General features: G+C 34.0%; 4 non-coding genes across 4 annotated transcripts; all 4 read right to left on the reverse strand.

Moving 5' to 3' along the window:
* Nucleotides 1-391: 391 nt before the first annotated feature.
* On the reverse strand, nucleotides 392-510 carry LOC149771260 (5S ribosomal RNA). Its single transcript, XR_016418376.1, has one exon. It is a non-coding gene; the product is annotated as a 5S ribosomal RNA (ribosomal RNA).
* A 924-nt stretch (nucleotides 511-1,434) lies between these two features.
* On the reverse strand, nucleotides 1,435-1,553 carry LOC149771261 (5S ribosomal RNA). Its single transcript, XR_016418366.1, has one exon. It is a non-coding gene; the product is annotated as a 5S ribosomal RNA (ribosomal RNA).
* Nucleotides 1,554-5,178: 3,625 nt separating this feature from the next.
* On the reverse strand, nucleotides 5,179-5,297 carry LOC149771262 (5S ribosomal RNA). The gene has a single exon (XR_016418377.1). It is a non-coding gene; the product is annotated as a 5S ribosomal RNA (ribosomal RNA).
* A 921-nt stretch (nucleotides 5,298-6,218) lies between these two features.
* Nucleotides 6,219-6,337, reverse strand: LOC149771263 (5S ribosomal RNA). The gene has a single exon (XR_016418367.1). It is a non-coding gene; the product is annotated as a 5S ribosomal RNA (ribosomal RNA).
* Nucleotides 6,338-7,500: the final 1,163 nt, after the last annotated feature.

Raw genomic sequence — 7,500 nt, forward strand, 5'->3', positions numbered from 1 at the left:
ACACCAGGAATATATGAGAAGAAACTTGAAGGAAGTATTTCGACGTGAAAGGAGGCAGCTTGTTGTGGTAGTAAAAGTAGAGGAAACTGGATAAATTGAACCGAATTTGTTAATAAGAAATACTGGTCATCTATGATCGCATATTCCAGTAGTAAGGATCGAAACCAAGAGCAGAGAAGTGCAAAGCAACATTTGCTATATTCAGGTCCTATGCTTGATTTTTTTAGGATCCGAATTATTGAAGAAAGTTAAGGAAAAAGAGAAAATGAAAGTCGAGAAATTGCTCTATTTATTATTTATATTGAAGAAAGTAAATTTAGTTACAATAAAGAAAGAAAGAAAAACTTCAACTGTTTTTTAGTTATAAAAGAAAAAAAAAAAAAAAAAAAAGAGTCTACAGCACCCGGTATTCCCAGGCGGTCACCCATCCAAGTACTAACCGGGCCCGACGTTGCTTAACTTCGGTGATCGGACGAGAACCGGTGCTTTCAACGTGGTATGGCCGTAGACACAAGTGTTTGTAAATTTAAGACTTATATTCGCTTCTCTCTTCACCGTTTCCGATGTACAGACGTTTACGTTTATGTGCCGTGTAAAATTAGTAATTAAAGTGTACTGATTAAAACTTATATAGATAAACTGCCTTCATACATTATTCAAATTTGTAATTCAGGCATTTTCGGACTCGGACATTAGTTGCTTAACCGGAGGTTTACACCTTCAAATGGACTTAAATAACAATGCATTTAAACGAAGATTCAGTTCATTTTTGTTGTTTTTGGGCATTATTATTATTATTATTATTATTATTATTATTATTTATCTTGTATCAACTGACTAATTCAATAGGTAAATAATCGACATCAGCCTATGAGCTACCTTTAAATACGGACTCGAATCTGATTTGAAACGGATATCGTCTTGCAGCTCGGAAAACGTTAAAGTTGTGGAAAACACAGAAAGTGCAAGGAAGTGGAAGCAGGGAACATCCATCCAAACTTACTGTAATCAAAACAGAGATTTATACACCAATTTATTTTGTCAATGGCCCATATTCGAAGTATTCGCTAAGGGATGCCAAGTTTCACACTGATAGACTGGTGCCCTGCTAAAAAACAGGTAAATAAATTAAAATAATTAAAAATAATACATTCCAAATATATCTATCAATTATTGAATAAGAAATACCACAGACAAGTATCCAAAATGAAAGACATCGATTGCATACGTTGCAATTATTCGCTATAGCATAGGCTGAATCCGGAATATCAGAAGAAATTTGGAGGATCTGGACGGCATACGAGGCGGCCCATTTCGATCCTGGAGGTAGAGGAAACTGAAAAATTTGCACCAGATTTGTGAACAAGAAAATATTGGCCATATATGATCGCATATCCTCACAGTGAGGATGGAACCCAAAAAAAAATTAAAAAATGCCTACAGCACCCGGTATTCCCAGGCGGTCACCCATCCAAGTACTAACCGGGCCCGACGTTGCTTAACTTCGGTGATCGGACGAGAACCGGTGTTTTCAACGTGGTATGGCCGTAGACATTTGTACGTACAAATTTAAGACTAATATAGGTTGTCTCTTCGTCGTTACAAAGATACATTACACACACACACACACACACACACACACACACACACACACACACACATATTATATATATATATACATATATATATATATATATATATATATATATATATATATATATATATATATATATATATATATATATATATATATATATATATATATATATTAGAGACAGGGGAGAGCTCTGCTTACGACAATACATCCCTTCAGTTTCAATCTGTAAAGAAGCAAGAGCTTATTTGATCGCCGAAGTCACTGACATGTAGGTTGCCATATTTGTGCAGTCATTTGAATAGTAAATACAATGGCGAGTTCCGTGTCAAATTTCATCAAGGTTGTCGTTTTCTTTCGTCAGTCAGCTTCATTAACGACAAATGATGTTATACTCGCAATTATTTCTGAGAAAATAAATCGTATTTCTCTCGATTTCATGCAGGTATATCTCGATGAAAGGTCGGTCAAGTTTGCATGGCAGGCTAGTAAGCACAGGGGCTCGCATCGTTGCTCACAATTGAACTGACAGTCATACATTTTATACTATATGTACGACTGATAGTTTCATTGTAAGCAATGATACGAGCCCCCTGTGGCTAGTAAGCAGCCTATGCCGATACCGCATGGTGTCGGCGATTTCCAACGTTTTGATAAGCAAACAAATATGTCCATACACCCCAATACTAATGTCCAAATATCAAAAAATCGCTATTTTGGGACTATTATGAATTCATTCAAGGACATTCTAAATTACATCATCGCCACACGTCAAGATTGTTATTAAATCAGCACATTCAAAATTGGACTTCATTCAGAAAACCACTGGCATTCATTTGGAACACTACCCTTTTGGACTTGTCATATAACTTTTATGGACTATTTGTGATTTCATTTATAATGCTGAAAAGTATTTAAATTTTCACTTTGTATTCTTTATAAAAAATAAATTAAGTCGGTTGGTTTAGATTGGCTAAGATAGCATTAAGGTGTTTTTGTTTATATGAGCCAATATCACATTATTCTTTTCTTGGTTTAGATGGGCTAAGTTCACATTATGGTACATTGGTTTAGATGGGCTAAGTTCACATTAAGGTGTTTGGCTAAGTTTCCATTAAGATATTTGGTTTAGATTGGCTAAGTTTGCATTAAAGTGTATTGGCTTATATTGGCAAAATTTCACATAGGAATTTGATTTAGATGGCCTAAGTTCACATTATGGTGTTCTGGCAAAAGACTGCTTGGTTTTGTTAGGCAATGAGGGTAGTCTTGCTCAATGGTACAATAGGGCAACCAGCTTGATAGAAATCTATCATGTTAACCATTGGACTGATGTACATTTTATCAGTGTAATTTAGAGTCTGTTTAAACCATTCCGAACCCCCCATCTCTCTCTCTCTTACATATATATATATATATATATATATATATATATATATATATATATATATATATATATATATATATATATATATATATATCCGAAAGAAATAATATTTTCAATCTTTCTGCACTGTACTGATTTTCTGGTTGAATACTAAAAGTAAGTTTAAATATATATAAGGAGTTTGCAAATTTTATAAAAGTCAGCTTGCCTAGCAAGTAGTAGGTCAATATGATACAATGTAGAATTTAAGAAAATGTCATTATATGTATTGAAACGTTTGTTTCCTTTGTATCTGTTGATACCTAAAAACCATATCCCAATAATTAAAATTATCCAAGACTATATGTAAATAATACACGTATGTATGTATGTATGTATGTATGTATGTATGTACACACACAAACGTATATATATATATATATATATATATATATATATATATATATATATATATATATATATATATATATATATATATATATATATATATATATATATATATATCAGAAAAGACACACACATATCTTAAAACACCCTCAGCCACCCAGGATATATATATGATCCGTTTTTACGAGATAAACTTATTAATTCAGTATGGTATAATTATCGAATAAGATCAGTAGAGTTTTTGCCCTTGTTTGCAATCGTTATAGGATAACGCGTTAAAAATAAAATTACACAGAAGTACAATTAATGTTAATAGCTGATAAAGTTATGCGAACTTTGTTGCATACTCTCTCTCTCTCTCTCTCTCTCTCGTGTGTCAGTATGATAAAGCAAGAAGAAAAAGGAAGAACAGTAAAGAAACATATATAAAAAGGTTTATTGAAACAGCGTCTCATCATGGTGTGGGCACCACGATGCATAGGGATAAATAAAAAAGCGAGTATTCCATTACTTTTCACTTCATTTGATATGCATCCATATGACACAGAATGCTCTCGGTGAGTACAGGGAATCAGATAAACGTCACTGTGCGGGACTAGGTATAAAACATTTATTGTAGTTTTAATTGTAAATTTTTCGGGCATTTAAGTAGAAATTAAATGATTTCAGTTCTAGTGAGAAGAACATTTCGACTGTAAAACATAATTTGTTGTCTTGATGCGTTTTCAAGACTCTTTTGCTGATTAGTCACACATCTCTTCAACGTTTCCGATGTACAAATGTTTGTGTGCAGTATAATATTAGTAACTAAAGTGTATACTGATTCAAAGTTCTAATCCAAAAGAAGCAAAACTGGCCTCAGATACTCATATTTGTCACTCATCCATTTTCTGACCCAGATAAGGGGAGAATTCCATGTTGAAATTGACTTAAAATGCAGATTCAGGACATTATTGTTGTTGTTATTATTATTATTATTATTATTATTCGTCTTTCTGTCCTATCATTTGGTTAAAATAAGCGACACCGGCCTATAAGCTAACTTTAAAGATAGGGTCTTATCAGATTTGCAAAGGATCTCTTCTTGCAACTTGGAGAAGTTAACGTTGTGGATATACAGAAAGTGGAAGCATGGAATATCTATCTAAACTTACTGTAATCAAAACAGAATTTTATAACCCCAATTTATTTTGCCAATGGCCCATATTTTACAGTATTCGCTACAGGATGCCAATTTTCCCACTGGCAGACTGAGGCCCTGCTGTAAAAGAAATCAATCAATCAATAAATTAATATAAAAAAATTCTCACAATTCATACATTCCATATTTATCAATCAATTAGTGAATAAGAAATACCACAAATAAGTAGCCAAAATGAAAGACATTGATCGCATATTTTGCAACTCTGCGCAAGAGACTACACCAGGAATATATGAGAAGAAACTTGAAGGAAGTATTTCGACGTGAAAGGAGGCAGCTTGTTGTGGTAGTAAAAGTAGAGGAAACTGGATAAATTGAACCGAATTTGTTAATAAGAAATACTGGTCATCTATGATCGCATATTCCAGTAGTAAGGATCGAAACCAAGAGCAGAGAAGTGCAAAGCAACATTTGCTATATTCAGGTCCTATGCTTGATTTTTTTAGGATCCGAATTATTGAAGAAAGTTAAGGAAAAAGAGAAAATGAAAGTCGAGAAATTGCTCTATTTATTATTTATATTGAAGAAAGTAAATTTAGTTACAATAAAAGAAAGAAAGAAAAACTTCAACTGTTTTTAGTTATAAAAGAAAAAAAAAAAAAAAAAAAGAGTCTACAGCACCCGGTATTCCCAGGCGGTCACCCATCCAAGTACTAACCGGGCCCGACGTTGCTTAACTTCGGTGATCGGACGAGAACCGGTGCTTTCAACGTGGTATGGCCGTAGACACAAGTGTTTGTAAATTTAAGACTTATATTCGCTTCTCTCTTCACCGTTTCCGATGTACAGACGTTTACGTTTATGTGCCGTGTAAAATTAGTAATTAAAGTGTACTGATTAAAACTTATATAGATAAACTGCCTTCATACATTATTCAAATTTGTAATTCAGGCATTTTCGGACTCGGACATTAGTTGCTTAACCGGAGGTTTACACCTTCAAATGGACTTAAATAACAATGCATTTAAACGAAGATTCAGTTCATTTTTGTTGTTTTTGGGCATTATTATTATTATTATTATTATTATTATTATTATTTATCTTGTATCAACTGACTAATTCAATAGGTAAATAATCGACATCAGCCTATGAGCTACCTTTAAATACGGACTCGAATCTGATTTGAAACGGATATCGTCTTGCAGCTCGGAAACGTTAAAGTTGTGGAAACACAGAAAGTGCAAGGAAGTGGAAGCAGGGAACATCCATCCAAACTTACTGTAATCAAAACAGAGATTTATACACCAATTTATTTTGTCAATGGCCCATATTCGAAGTATTCGCTAAGGGATGCCAAGTTTCACACTGATAGACTGGTGCCCTGCTAAAAAACAGGTAAATAAATTAAAATAATTAAAAATAATACATTCCAAATATATCTATCAATTATTGAATAAGAAATACCACAGACAAGTATCCAAAATGAAAGACATCGATTGCATACGTTGCAATTATTCGCTATAGCATAGGCTGAATCCGGAATATCAGAAGAAATTTGGAGGATCTGGACGGCATACGAGGCGGCCCATTTCGATCCTGGAGGTAGAGGAAACTGAAAAATTTGCACCAGATTTGTGAACAAGAAATATTGGCCATATATGATCGCATATCCTCACAGTGAGGATGGAACCCAAAAAAAAATTAAAAAATGCCTACAGCACCCGGTATTCCCAGGCGGTCACCCATCCAAGTACTAACCGGGCCCGACGTTGCTTAACTTCGGTGATCGGACGAGAACCGGTGTTTTCAACGTGGTATGGCCGTAGACATTTGTACGTACAAATTTAAGACTAATATAGGTTGTCTCTTCGTCGTTACAAAGATACATTACACACACACACACACACACACACACACACACACACACACACACACACATATATATATATATACATATATATATATATATATATATATATATATATATATATATATATATATATATATATATATTAGAGACAGGGGAGAGCTCTGCTTACGACAATACATCCCTTCAGTTTCAATCTGTAAAGAAGCAAGAGCTTATTTGATCGCCGAAGTCACTGACATGTAGGTTGCCATATTTGTGCAGTCATTTGAATAGTAATACAATGGCGAGTTCCGTGTCAAATTTCATCAAGGTTGTCGTTTTCTTTCGTCAGTCAGCTTCATTAACGACAAATGATGTTATACTCGCAATTATTTCTGAGAAAATAAATCGTATTTCTCTCGATTTCATGCAGGTATATCTCGATGAAAGGTCGGTCAAGTTTGCATGGCAGGCTAGTAAGCACAGGGGCTCGCATCGTTGCTCACAATTGAACTGACAGTCATACATTTTATACTATATGTACGACTGATAGTTTCATTGTAAGCAATGATACGAGCCCCCTGTGGCTAGTAAGCAGCCTATGCCGATACCGCATGGTGTCGGCGATTTCCAACGTTTTGATAAGCAAAACAAATATGTCCATACACCCCAATACTAATGTCCAAATATCAAAAATCGCTATTTTGGGACTATTATGAATTCATTCAAGGACATTCTAAATTACATCATCGCCACACGTCAAGATTGTTATTAAATCAGCACATTCAAAATTGGACTTCATTCAGAAAACCACTGGCATTCATTTGGAACACTACCCTTTTGGACTTGTCATATAACTTTTATGGACTATTTGTGATTTCATTTATAATGCTGAAAAGTATTTAAATTTTCACTTTGTATTCTTTATAAAAAATAAATTAAGTCGGTTGGTTTAGATTGGCTAAGATAGCATTAAGGTGTTTTTGTTTATATGAGCCAATATCACATTATTCTTTTCTTGGTTTAGATGGGCTAAGTTCACATTATGGTACATTGGTTTAGATGGGCTAAGTTCACATTAAGGTGTTTGGCTAAGTTTCCATTAAGATATTTGGTTTAGATTGGCTAAGTTTGCATTAAAG

The sequence above is a fragment of the Sinohyriopsis cumingii genome, unplaced genomic scaffold, assembly GCF_028554795.1.
Source record: "Sinohyriopsis cumingii isolate HCF-2022 unplaced genomic scaffold, ASM2855479v2 utg001995l, whole genome shotgun sequence".
Taxonomy (NCBI): Eukaryota; Metazoa; Mollusca; class Bivalvia; order Unionida; family Unionidae; genus Sinohyriopsis; species Sinohyriopsis cumingii.